The sequence below is a fragment of the Odocoileus virginianus genome, chromosome 23 (genome assembly GCF_023699985.2).
Source record: "Odocoileus virginianus isolate 20LAN1187 ecotype Illinois chromosome 23, Ovbor_1.2, whole genome shotgun sequence".
Taxonomy (NCBI): domain Eukaryota; kingdom Metazoa; phylum Chordata; class Mammalia; order Artiodactyla; family Cervidae; genus Odocoileus; species Odocoileus virginianus.
Window position 1 is genome coordinate 21,953,171 of NC_069696.1, and position 14,607 is coordinate 21,967,777.

Below are 14,607 nucleotides of genomic sequence, written 5' to 3' on the forward strand. Positions count from 1 at the left end.
CCCACTCGGCTGCCGCCGCCGCAGCACCTCCCATGTGGAAGCCCCTTGTGGTGGACACCGGCTGCCCAGGACGAGGGTTTCATCGCCTTAAACGGTTTTGAACCAATGAAGCTGGATTCTCTTAAAGACAGACATCGTGTGAACTAGAGAGTTTGTGGACAAATTTATGTTGGGCGCGTAGTGGCCTAATGCCTGCAGATTCCTGCAAGCGCCCCTAAGTTCTTCGAGGACCACTTTGCCTTTTGAATCAGAGAGGTGCAAAGCTCGCTAAAGAATGACCCTTGTGGATAAACACAAAGTCAAGCGACAGTGATTGAACAGAATTTGCGAAGGTCTATGCCCCCAGATCATGAACGGCCCCCTGCTCCCCGCCCCCTGGTGGCGCTTCTGGCTGGCAGAGAGTGCACCGGTGGAGAGGCCCATCCTGAAGGACCAGGCCACTGTGGCCTTCTGTGACGCACAGTTCACTCGGGAGATCCACGAGAAGGTTTTAAACGAGGCGGTTGGCGCCATGATGTGTCACACCATCACGCTCACCAGGGAGGACCCGGAGAAGTTCAAGGACCGGAGAGTGATTGTGCGGATAGGCAGCGGCTATGACAATGTCAGCGTCAAGGCTGCGGGTGAACTCCGGATCGCAACATCCTGTACGCAGCAGCGGAAGAGACAGCGGACTCAACCATCTGCCACACCCTTAATCTGTCCGGGCGGAACACCTGGCTATACCAGGCGTTGCGTGAAGGCACGCGGGTCAGAGCGTCGAGCGGATCTGGGAGGTTGCCTCTGGCGTGGAGGCGGGGGGCGCACATCCGCGGGGAGACACTGGGCCTCATTGGCTTCGGTTCACAATGGGCCAGGCAGTTGAGGTTCGAGCCAAGGCCTTTGGATTCAGCGTCCTATTTTATAACCCCTACTTGCAGGATGGGGTGGAGCGGTCCCTGGGCGTGTAGTCTATACCCTGCAGGACTTATTGTTTCAGAGCTACTGTGTCTCCTTGCACTGCAATCCCAACGAACATAACCACCACCTCATCAGTGACTTCACTATAAAGAAGATGACGCAAGGCGCCTTCCTAGTGAACGCAGTCAGCGGCAGACTGGTGGATGAGAAAGCCTTAGCCCAAGCCCTCATAGAAGGCAGGATATGAGGGGAGGCCCTCAACTTGACGAGTCGGAGCCTTTCAGCTTTGCTCAAAGTCCCTTAAAAGATGCACCAAATCTCATCTGTACTCCCCACACAGCCTGATATAGTGAGCAAGCCTCACTGGAGATGAGGGAGGCGGCTGCCACTGAGATCCGATGGGCTATCACAGGTCGCATCCCAGAGAGCTTAATAAACTGTGTGAACAAGAAACTCCGTCACAACAGCTCCCTGGTCAGTAATAGATCAGCAAGCAATTCATCCAGAGCTGAACGGTGCCACATACAGTTACTCGCCAGGATTGTGGGCGTGGCTCTTGGAGGACTTCCTGCTGCCAAGGAAGGGATCAATCCCAGAGGTATCCTGGTGATCCAGAGCCTCCCCACAGTGGCACATCCCTCCCAAGCTCCCTCTCCCAACCCGCCCACGAAATACGGGGACAATCGAGAGCACCCCAACAAGCAATAGCAGCAAGTGACGAAGGTAATCATTCAGATGCACCTGGGACCAAGACAGTGAAAAATAAATGAACTAAGAGAAAAGGAATTTGACAGTCTTTTTAACTGATTCTGGACATAGGCATCATTGATGTTGCAGTGTTAACAACTACAAAAGAGCTAGAAGTCGAGATATGGGAAAACTGAAGATGTCTGCTTGCGGAAGCGCTGAAAGAAACTAGGGTGTAATTTATTAACGACCAACTTCTGTTATTGTGTGTTAAGTTTTTCATCTGTGCATCAAATCACAAAGAATAAATAGATCTTTTTCCTTTATCAGTCCCTTGGGCACAAGAGGTCCTGTTCAGGACCTTGTTCTAGAATGTTGCATCAAGAGTTCCAAACATCAAATAAAATATTAAGAGAATTAAAAAAAAAAAATGAACAGACTTGTGGACACAGCAGGGGACAGAGAGGGTGGGATGAATTGAGAGAGTAGCATTGACATATATACACTAACAAGTGTAAAATAGATAGCTAGTGGGAAGTTGCTGTTTTACACAAGGATCTCAGCTCAGTGCTCTCTGACATCCTGGAGGGGTGGGATGCGGGGTGGGGGGGGGGGGGGGGGGGAGGAAGACTCTAAGAGAGGACAGTATTCTTATGGCTGATTCACATTGTTGTACAGCAGAAGCCAGCATGACATTGTAAAACAATTATCTTCCAATTAAAAATAAATTTTAAAAAAGTGTATATGTTCATAGGTAAAAACTTTTTAAAGAAAAGCTAACAAATACAACCATACCTTGGAGATCTTATGGGTCTGGTTCCAGGTCACTACAATAAAGGGTGTATTGCCATAAAGTGAGTCAAATGGATTTTGGTTTCCCAGTGCATACAAAAACTATGTTTATACTGTACTGTAGTCTATTAAGTGCGCCATACCATTATGTCTAAAAATGGACATCAGTTCAGTTCAGTCGCTCAGTTGTGTCCAACTCTTTGCAACTCCATGAACTGCAGCACACCAGGCCTCCCTGTCCATCACCAACTCCTGGAGTTTACCCAAACTCATGTCCATTGAGTCACTGATGCCATCCAGTCATCTCATCCTCTGTCGTCCCCTTCTCCTCCTGCCCCCAATCTCTCCCAGCATCAGGGTCTTTCCCAATGAGTCAACTCTTCGCATGAGGTGGCCAAAGTATTGGAGTTTCAGCTTCAGCATCAATCCTTCCAAGAACATCCAGGACTGATCTCCTTTAGGATAGACTGGCTGGATCTCCTTGCAGTCCAAGGGACTCTCAAGTGTCTTCTCCAACACCACAATTCAAAAGCATCAATTTTTCAGAGCTCAGCTTTCTTCACAGTCCAACTCTCACATCCATACATGACCACTGGAAAAACCATAGCCTTGACTAGATGGACATTTGTTGGCAAAGTAATGTCTCTGCTTTTTAACATGCTATCTAGGTTGGTCATAACTTTCCTTCCAAGGAGTAAGCGTCTTTTAATTTCATGGCTGCAATCACTATCTGCAGTGATTTTGGAGCCCCCCAAAAGTAGTCTGACACTGTTTCCATTGTATCCCCATGTATTTCTCATGAAGTGACGGGACCAGACACATGATCTTAGTTTTCTGACTGTTGAGCTTTAAGCCAACTTTTTCACTCTCCTCTTTCACTTTCGTCAAGAGGCTTTTTAGTTCCTCTTCACTTTCTGCCATAAGGGCGGGGTCATCTGCATATCTGAGGTCACTGATAAAATGGGCATACCTTAATTTAAAAACACTTTATTGCTAAAAACTGTCAACCATTATCTGAACGTTCAGTGAGTAGTAATCTTTTTGTGAGAGGAGGATCGTGCCTCCATGTTAATGTCTGCTGGCTGATCAGGATGGCAATTGCTAAAGGGTGGGGTAGTGGTGATAAAGACATCAGTGAAGTTTGCTGCATCGATTGACTCTTCCTTTCTTGAGTGATTTTCTGGTAGCATGCTATGCTGTTTGATAGCATTTTACCCACAGTACAACTTCTTTGCAAAGTAGAGTCCACCTCTCAAACATGCTGCTGCCTTATCGACTGAGTTTATGTCATCTTCCAGATCCTTTGTTGTCATTTCAACAATCTGCTCAATATCTTCACCAGTCTCCATCTCAATCAAGCACCTTCTTTCTACATCATAAGAAGCAATCCCTCATCAGTTCAAGTTTCATCATCATGAGATTGCAGCAATTAAGTCCATCTTCAAGCTCTACATTTTTTTTTTTTTTGAGAGAAGACTCTCTTTTTATTTAACATTGGAGAGTTAGAAAATAAGAACCAGGCTGAGTAGGAAGATAGTATGAATCATCAAATTGGATGTAACCTTTAAATTTTCATTTGGAAGACAGAAATGAGTTTTTAAATTTTCATTTGGAAGACATAAATGAGTTTTAAAGTGGCATGTGTTTATTGTATGTTGTACCAAAGTGAAAGATATATACATAGATAGATATATAAACCTTGATATAGATGTCACATTTTTTATCCCTTCATTTATCAATGGATGTTTAGGTTGTTACCATGTCATGACTACTGTGAATAAGGCTACAATGAACATGGCCTACAGATATAATTTTATTTACTTCAGACATATACATGGAAATGAGATTGTTGGATAGCATGGCAGTTCTGTTTTATTTTTTCTAAGAACCACTGTAATGTTTTCCATAGTGGCTGCACCAATTTAAATATCTAGAGTAGTGTGCAAGGGCCCCCTTTTCCCCATATCATCTACCTTTGTTATCTTTATTTTTATTACTACAGCCATCCTAGGGCTTCCCATGTGGCTCAGTGGTGAAGAGTCTGCCTGCCAATGCAGGAAAGCTGAGTTCAGTCCCTGGGTGGGAAAGATCCCCTGAAGAGGAAAACAGCAACCCACTCCAGTATTCTTGCCTGGAGAATTGCGTGAACAGAGGAGCCTGGCGGGCTACCATCCATGGTGTTGCAAAATGGTTAGATATGACTCCGTGACTAAACAACAACAACATAGCCACCCTAACATGTGAGAGGTGATAAACTCATTGTGGTTTTGATTTGCATTTCCTTTTTTTTTTTTTTTTGCATTTCCTGATGATTAGTGATGTTGAATATCTTTTGTATACCTGTTTGTATATCTTCTTTGGAAAAATGTCTATTTAAGTCCTTGACCATTTTTAAATTGGATTATTTGGGTGTTTTTTTTTTTTTTGGTAATTAATTTGTGTGAGTTCTTTACATATTTTGGAAATTAATCCCTTATCAGATATCTAATTTGCAAATATTTTCTCTCATTCCATAGGCTGCCTCTGCACTCTCCTGATGGTTTCTTTTGCTGTGCAGAAGCTTTTTAGAAGGTAGTCTTGTCTATTTTGCTTTTGTTGCCTGTGCTCTTGGCATCATATCTGAAAAATTATTGCCAAACCAATGTCAAGAAGCTTTTTCTCTATGTTTTCTCCTAGGAGTTGTGTGGTTTGGGGTCTTACATTTAAGGCTTTAATTCATTTTGAGTTGACTTTTGGGTATGGTATGAGATAGTGGTCCAATTTTCCCAATGCCACTTATTGAAGAGATTATCTTTTCCCCATCAATTATTCTTCACACCCTCATCAAAGATTAGTTGACCGCATCAGGTTCTACTTCATATTCAAGTTCTTTGACTATCTCTCTCTCTTTTTTTTGGCTGTGCTGGGTCTTCATTGCTGCATCCAGGCTTTCTCTAGTTGCAGTGAATGGAGACTACTCTCTAACTGTGGTGCATGGGCTTCTTATTGTGGTGGCTTCTCTTGTTGCAGAGCTCAGGCTCTAGGGTTTGTTGGCTTCAGTTGTTGTTGTGTGTGGGCTCTGTAGTTGTGGCCCATGGGCTTAGTTGCCCTGTGGGTTTGATCCCTGAGTTGGAAAGATTCCCTGGAGTGGGGCAGGGCAACCCATCCCAGTATTATTGCCTGGAGAATCCCATGGACAAGGAGTCTGGCGGGCTACAGTCCATGGGGTCACAAAGAGTCGGACACGACTGAAGTGACGTGGCACGCATGCACTTGGTTCCAAGTGCTTTGCTGTGCTCTGAGTATAAGAAGAAAGGAGAGGGACTTCTCTGTTGGTCCAGTGGCTAAGACTCCACAGTCCCAATGCAAGGGACTCAGGTTCAATCCCTGGTCAGGGAACTAGATCCCACAGGCCACAAGCAAGTATTTGTATGCTGCAACTATGACCAGATGCAGCCAAATAAATAAAATAAATGTTAAAAAAAGAGAGAATGAAGGAGAAATGTGCCCTCTGGAGGAACTCAGAGAGCTCTTGTTTCCAGGTCTGGCTGCTAGAGAAGAGCAGAGCCACGGTGAGAACCCAGCTGTCGTGATTTCCACCTCAGTGCTTTTGCTGAAGTTTAGAAGTTTGCCCAGTACTGAAAGCAGAAAATGCTCCAGAGTGATGTAAGTAAATCAGTACCTCTAACTCACAGTAGGTTAATAAGGGCTTGGGTATTCTGGAACTCTTAAAACTATCCTACAGAGTCTGAGCTAATGGTCCCTTAAAGTTTCTACAAAAGGGATCAAATTCAGTATGTAAGAAACATTCCTAAAGAAAAGTATTAAGGCATCAAAGGTGTTGGTTTTAAAATACAAAAGCACTAAAAAAACTTTTTAAAGTATCAAGATGAATATTTAAATGTAATTGAGGTCATTTCTTAATGACTCAGTTAAAGTGATTCTACACATGGGGGAGATGGGAAATCTTCAATTTCCAGTTTGAGCAGCTCTTCCTTGCTCCTTGCTGTAGGGAGAAGCTTTTAAGACATGGTAGCTATTTGTACTTGTGTCCCTTTATCAGGAAAATAAGGCGGTCAAAGCAGAGCAAAGGGAACTCAAGAGTGTTGAGCATCATTGAGGGGCCCTGAGTTTTACGTGTGTTGTGTCTTTAATCATCAAAACAACCTTGTATGGTAGGGTTTCTTGTCTTCATCTTACTGCAAACTAAATTTAACTTTTTTTCTTGGCCCACACCCTGCAGCTTATAGGCTCTTAGTTCCCCAACCAGGGATTGAAACTGGGTCCCTGGCAGTGAAAGCACAAGTCTTAGCTTCTGACCAGCCAGGGAATTCCCTAAATCCAAATATTTTAAGAACTGTGCTGAACGACACAGTTTGTAAATGGTAGACTCAGAAATGATGAGACTTTCCTACCAGTCCAGTGGTTAAGACTCTGTTCTGCTATTACAGGGGGCACGTATTTGAACCCTGGTTGGGGAAATAAGATGTTGCAGGAACAGTCAGAAAAAAAAATAAATAAATGAAACTAGGTTAGTTTATGGAAGCTTGGAACTGGTTCCAAGATTCATATTCTCTGCAGGGTACCAGGCCACCTCTGGGGATGAGAACAAGATTTAAATGAAAGAAAAAAACACCAGAAGGAGAAGTAGGGAAGGTTATAAATAAGGAAAAGCTAATTTAGATTTTTGTTGAATTAACAAATACATATCCGCAGAAAGGCTGGGCTTATAATCCTTGTTATTCTCTGATCAAACATCGCTTTTCATCATACTGTGTCAGAAGCAAGCTCAGTTTCCTCCTTTATTTGTCCTGTACCCTGAAGGAAATGCTCATACTCACTGAGAATTTTCTGAAAGATTCTGCCTTTCTGGAGGAATAGAAAGATAAAATCCTGGGCTCTGGAGGCAGAGAATCTGTGTTTAAATACCACATTTATAGCCGAAATGGCAACCCACTCCAGTACCCTTGCCTGGAAAATCCCATGGATGGAGGAGCCTGGTAGGCCACAGCCTGTGGGGTCGCAAAGAGTCGGACACGACTGAGCGACTTTGCTTGCTTGCTTGCTTGCTAGATATATGTAACAAATTATTTTATCTTCCTATATCTTGGTTATCTCCGTAGGGACAAGAAAAATGAAGTTTCACTTCTAAATTTGACCACCTATACTTCCCTGGTTGTCTAGTGCTTAAGAATCTGCTTGCAGTTCAGTGGATTTGAGTTCGATCTCTGGTCTGAAGATTCCTGGAACTAAGATCCCACATGCCACAGAGTAACTAAGCCTCCAAGCTGCAACTAGAGAGTCTGAGAACCACAAGAAAAGACCCTGCATGGCACAGCAAAGGCCTGACACAGCCAAATAAACAAATAAAATGTTTTTTGAATTTTATACTAAAATATATAAAATATATTTAAAATTTTTATATATTCAAGGTGAAAGTCACTCAGTCGTGTCCAACTCTTTGCCACCCCATGGACTATACAGTCTATGGAATTCTCTAGGCCAGAATACTGGAGTGGCTAGCCTTTCCCTTCTCCAGGGCATCTTTCCAACCCAGGGATCAAACCCAGGTTTCCCACATTGCAGTCAGATTCTTTACCAGCTGAGCCACAAGGGAAGCCCTTTTATATATTAAATATATATATATATATATACACGTATATATATTTATAAAAACTTGTGGGATGTGAATAAGATGATGCATAGAAAGAACATATTATCTAGTCCAAAGTGAGTGTTCAAGAAATGTTAGTTTTCCTATTATTATTTTAAAATCAAATATTATAGGTATAAATAAACTGTTTCCCTAAACTTAGAGGCAAGGAATGATACAGTTCTTTAGACTGTAAACAAAGTTTGGTTCATTTCAAGGATTAGTACATCCTCTGATGAATTTGGAGATCTCATCCTACCCTTTGGAGCAGATATGTTTAGAGCTTATAAGTCTCATTGAAGGAAGATCATTGGTGATGTCCAGGCTTATGGTGGCCCTTCCTAGAATTGTTGTTTCTATCCAAGTTTCTACCACTTAATTGATTGTGGCCAGGTCACCACCAATTGCATAAACCCAAATCCAAAAACCTTCTTGCCTGAATCTAACCAGGCATTTGAGTTTGAGGCATTACCTTTTCAATATTCTCTGTCCCCATGTGTCCTAAGACACCTGCGCCTACATCTCGTTAACACACAACCCTCTGTAGTTATTACCTTCAAAACAGCCAAACAGATTGTCTGACAGATTCTCTTCTCTGGCATATTGAAAAGGCATTCTTTCTTTACCAAGGGCATTAGGGCAAAACCCAGAACTTGGGAAACACAGTTCTGGGGGCTTCCTTGGTAGTCCAGTGGTTGACTTCACCTTCCAATGCAGAGAGTGCGAGTTCGATCCCTGGTTGAGGAGATAACATCTCACCTGCCCCGGAACCAAAAAAATCAAAACATGAAACAGAAGCCATATTGTAACAAATTTGATAAAGGCTTTAAAAATGGCCCACATTAAAAAAAAATTCTAAAAACAGAGAAAAAGAAACACAATTCTGGTCTACTCATACTGATTGAAAGAGGAGACTATGTATTATATTCTGGTAAGATTACATCAGAAAATAAACCTCAAAATAAAAATAAACTTTCTCAATAAATCACCTTGTTTTATGTATATAAAACCATTCTATCTGTAAGATACTGTAGGAAAAGCAAGACACTTACCATTAAGACCTAGTCAAGATAAAACAACTGAGACACTCTGGAGCTTCCTGAAAATTCTATCAAAAATCTGAGTATTAAAAAAAGAAAATCTGAGTATCCTTACAGTGATTTTAAAACATGACAATTTTAACTAAGCCCTAGTTTGGAGAGTTACATCTCTGCCTGAAGATATACTTTGATGGCCATAATCTTTGTCTTTCTGCTTCAGTGATGTGGAGACGGATTGGATGCCAGCGTGTCAGAGAATCTGCCTAGCTGATTAGGCTTCTGTAGACACAACAAAGGCCATATTTTAAATTAGCTCCACACCGTCTAATCAGAATGAACAGACTACTTGGGTCTGTGATGGAGATGTATTGGCAGCTGATGAAGGCTGTCTAGAGGGATTTTTGGTGAAAACCCAAAGTATTTTAATGCTGAAAACAGTTTGATTCCAGTGTAAGGATTAAGGGTGATTTAGAAGGAAATGTTTATGCTAACAATTCATTTCTACTACAATTGGTTCTATAGTTTGTCTTTATGTATTAGCTTTAACAATTATGCAAGATAATTTTTCTCATATCTGTCATCAAGGGCTTAAAAATATCAAGTTGTTAGAATTTAATTACACTCAGGAACATTTTGATATCTCAGATCACTTCATAAAGATGCCCATGAACATTCAGGGGAAACACTCTAACTGCAGATTCATGTCTTTTGGTTGGGGGAGCCAATTGCATCTTTTTTCAAATATTTGTTTATTTAGCTGCACTGGCTCTTAGATGCAGCATGTGGGAACTTGGTGTCTCGTGTGGGATCTTTTGTTGTGGCACATGGATTCTCTAGTGGTGGCTCTTGGGCTCTACAGTGCACAGGTTCAGTAGCTGAAGCTGGTGGGCTTAGCTGCTTCACTACATGTGGGATCTTACTTCCCTGACCAGGGATCGAACCTGGACCACCTGTCTTGGGAGCTTGGAGTCCTAGCCACGCTAAGGACCTCTAAGGAAGTCCCCTGTACTCCCTTTCTGTTCTGAAAATGGTCATTCAACCTGGGCAGGCACAGCCTCACCAGATCCTGCCTGCTGTCATTCCCCTGTGGTGACATCTTAGCTTCCTGTCTGGCCTTGGTGATTCTCAGTGTTTTAGTTTGGTTCTCCAGCCTCCCATCAATCCTGAGATTCTCCCCAATCCATCCAATGTGTTTTCTATTCCATAAGATATCCAGAGGACAGTTCTATTTACATTTATAAATAGCTTATCCAGCTTTTTATTGTGGTTGTGTATATCTCTGCAACAAAACTATAAGCCAGTGGAGAGCAAGACCCATGATTTATTCATCTTCTTGTCTTGTAGATGACCAAGAAGAGACGTGATGTTAACCAAATGCTGCATTAAATGTAATCAATCATCAAATGTTTTAAACATCTTTCTTGTGAAGGAGATATTGGGTTGGCCAAGAGTTCATTTGGGTTTTTTCTTAACATCTTATGGAACACCCCAAACTAACCTTTTGGCCAACTCAATGCTATTTTATATGTATATGAATATGCTACTGTCTTTAAGTCCAATAAAACAGTCATAGAATCAACCTCACCTTGACCTAAGCCTTCCTGAGAGAACTATTGGATAGGAAATGTGAATTCCTCTTTTCTGCGGAGTAAAGTCCTTCATATACCACTTTGCAAATATCTCCAATGTTTTTTTGCAAATATCTAGTCTACAGTGCCCCAAATCTATAATTTTCCATGGATTGCCTCCAACTCTCATCTCTCATGGACACCTTCTCAAGGCTGGGCATTGATTTGCTATTTTTATATTTTCTTCCAGTTAATTGTTTCTTCTTCTGAGGTCCAAGATTGAAATCTGTGCTTTGTTACTTCTTTCTTCACTTGTCCCTCCCCCCATATGTATAAGATGGTTTCCAAATCTTTACCTCAACACAAACTTTCTCAGCTGTGCCCGTTTTACACCTACTCTTACCTGAGTGACATGAACATACACATATACTGCCACCCATCCAAGCTAAATCTGGCACAAATTGAACTCACCTTTTAAACCATCACCTTGTCATTTTCCCCATCATTAAAACTATCATCAGACTTAGAATATGGAGTATATCCTCTATTTTATTACCCTACTCATAGAGATCAAGTCTACAAGTCATAGTTTCCCAAAATAAATCTTTTCCTTTATCTCTCTTCACCTGTATATATGCCAAACAAAGAAACAAAACCAGGCATGTTTTGAACTAAATAGTATAGTTAATATATAAGAAGGAATAAAATCTGTTTCACCCAACCATCTCTCATTGGAGCTTCTGGGAATCTAATATCTCCAGCCCTGACCCTGAGTTGATTTGATTTGGGTAGGCACAATATGGAATTAGAAAATGACTTTAAAAAAAATCTATAGCCAATGTAGTCTAGCTTAGTTTTGATTTGTTTTATATTTTATCCACTTAAGCATAATAAAATGGTTGGATTCTACCAATGGCACAAGATCCTACAGGTAAAAGTACTAAGAAGGGACACATATTTTTGAAACCTAGATTGTTTTTTCTTCATTAAAATTTTATTTTAGTATAACTGATTTACAATATTGTGTTAGTTTCTGCAAAGTGAATCAGTTGTACATATACATATATCCATTTTTTTCAGATTCTATTCCTATATAGGTTATTATAAAATGCTGAGTAGAGTTCCCTGTGTAAACAGGAGGTCCTTACTAGTTATCTATTTTATATAGATATTATTAGTTACCTTATTAGTTATCTATTTTATATAGATAGTGTGTACATATTAATCCCAACCTCTTAATTTATCACTTTCTCCCATGTTTCCCCTTGGGTAACCATTAGCTTGATTTCAAGATCTGTAAGTCTGTTTCTGTTTTGTAAATAAGTTTATTTGCCTCATTTTTATTAACTTCCACAAATAAGTTCTATCATATGATAATTTATCTTTCTCTGTCTGACTTACGTCACTTGGTATGATAATCTCTAGGTTCACGTATGTTTCTGCAAATGGTATTATTTTGGTCCTTTTTATGCCTGAGTGATATTATATTGTATAATGTACCATATATTCTTTATCCATTCGTCTGTCAATGGACATTTAGATTGCTTCCATGTCTTAGCTATTGTGAACAGAGCTGCAGTTAACTTTGGGGTACATGTATCTTTTCAAATTATGATTTTTCTCTAGATACATGCCCAGGAGTGAGACTGCTGGATCATATGGTAATTCTATATATAGTTTTTTAAGGAGCCTCCATACTGTTCTCCGTAATGATTGTACCAGTTTACATTCCCACCAACAGTGTAGGAGGATTTTCTTTTTCTCTGCACCCTTTCCAGCATTTATTTTTTAGGGATGGTTTTATGATGGCCGTCTGACCAGGGAGAGGTGATAGTTCATTGTGTCTTTATTTTTGTTTGTTTGTTTCATAGTATGTGGTTCATTATTTTCTATGTACACATGAGTTACCTTTGTGGTTTCATTTATCATAAACGTTTACTTTTGTATCGGCATTGTTATCATTAAGTGGAATATTCCTTTGATCTAAATCATCACTAATTCTTATACTATAGTACACCATACCAATAAAGATGCCTAGCTATAAAGCACAGCCTAGAGGAAGCACACAGAACACACTGAAATCATTCGCAACTTTCCTGTGCTTAAAGCTCTCATGGCTAACTGCTCACTGGGCCGTTCCATCTGTATGTACTCAAGCCCTCATTTTCCATAAATCCATTCTTTAGTCCCTATTTTCTAGTCACTCAAGCATGAAAGTGTGCACATATTCTCAAATCCCTTTCTCTCAACCAGTAAGTTAATCACATTCATTTCTTATTTTATTTTTTATTTATTATATTTATATTTATTTAGTTAGCTATTTGGCTGAACCAGATCTTCGTTGTGGCATGAGGATCTTTGATTTGTGTTCCGGCATGAGGGATCTTTCAGTTGTGGCATTCGAGCTCTTACTTGCAACATGCGGGATCTAGTTCCCTGACCAGGGATAGAACCCAGGCCCCCTGCACTGGGAGGATGTAGTCTTAGCCACAGGACCACCAGAGAAATCTCACACATCAATTTCATTTCTGAAAAAAACACCTTTCCTTTATTTTTCCCCCATTTCATTGTTACTGTCACTAATATATTCTGATTTTGTATCTCTTGCCTTGCTAATTGCAGTAGACTCCTCACTGACTCCCTGATTCTAATCTCTTCTCTTGGCCAATAACCCTCCACACTGCCAATAGACTTGTCTTTCTAAAAGGATATCTGGTCACTTTCTTCTCTGATCCAAAAAACTTGGATGCCTCACTGCCATTATAATACAGTTCAAATTTCATAGTGTGATATTCATGGTTTTGATCTGAAGTCAGTCATTAAATAAGTGTTCAAAACATTTAATATACATTTTCTTCTGCTATCAAGATTCTATTTGCTTTATACCCCCTTTTGTTTCTTACTACTCACTATACGCACTGCTGGTCTGGCTGTGCAAGTTCTGGCTATATGAGTTCTTTCCTACATATGCACCATGATTCCCTGTCTCCATAGTTTTGTGACACTCATTCATTTCGATTGGAATATTCACTCATTCTACTCTTTTGTGTCAAAAATTTATTTTTCTTGGCAAAATTCAAATGACCATTCTGTTAAAAATTGTTCCAGTTGAAATTAGATAATACTTCTCTCTGTGTTCTTTTAATTGTTTTTCCTCCTCTTATATCTAATAAATTAAATACTTATTTAAAATGCTTATTGATGTTTCTTATATTATATTTGTAAGAAGTTTGCCAGGTCAAATACAGGTTATTTTATCTATCTCCCTCAGCCCTTAATCCCCTGTTTAACTAGATAATTCCTGCTCATCTCCTGAGGCTTAGTCTAAGTGTCTCTTTATAAATGAGAGTCTCCCCTGAATTCTTAGAAAATGTTGATCTTCCAAAAAACATTTATGGTTACATGAACTTTTCCTTAATATCATACTCTACATGAGTAATTGCTTAAAATCTTCATTGCCAGACCATAAGTTACCTACTTCACTGCAGCATACCTTTTAATCAGCATATTTGGCACATAAAAACAATTCAATAAATATCTGTTCAATGAATGAATGAAACTATTTTTTTCACTTTTATAACTACAACAGGACTAAGCATGATGCATTTGATTGATTTAGCATTCAAAAAATGCATGCCATGTAATATAATTAAATTTACTGTCAGGAAGTCATATATAAACTGAGCACTCAATAAATATTTCTTAGATGAATGAGGACATGAATGAATGAATACAGTTCCATATTCCAGTCTAGTAAGGAAAGAATCCTAGACCGAGAATTTGAAGGTCTGGCAGAGGTTGTACCACTATCTTACTGTATGGCTTTGAACAATTTACCCAACTGTTCTTTGTCTGAGTAATAAATTCTGTACTACCTGTTGGTAAAGATGAAGTAAAACACAAATGGAAGGAGTTTTCATGATACTACAGTTGAAAGGAAATGAATATGGAATATGGACTATAGACTGCTCTGTTCTGCTCTATTGCT

General features: G+C 40.1%; 1 pseudogene; it reads left to right on the forward strand.

The window, feature by feature from the left end:
- The first annotated feature begins 274 nt into the window (after positions 1-274).
- LOC110128755 (C-terminal-binding protein 2 pseudogene) lies at positions 275-1,916 on the forward strand (annotated as a pseudogene).
- Positions 1,917-14,607: the final 12,691 nt, after the last annotated feature.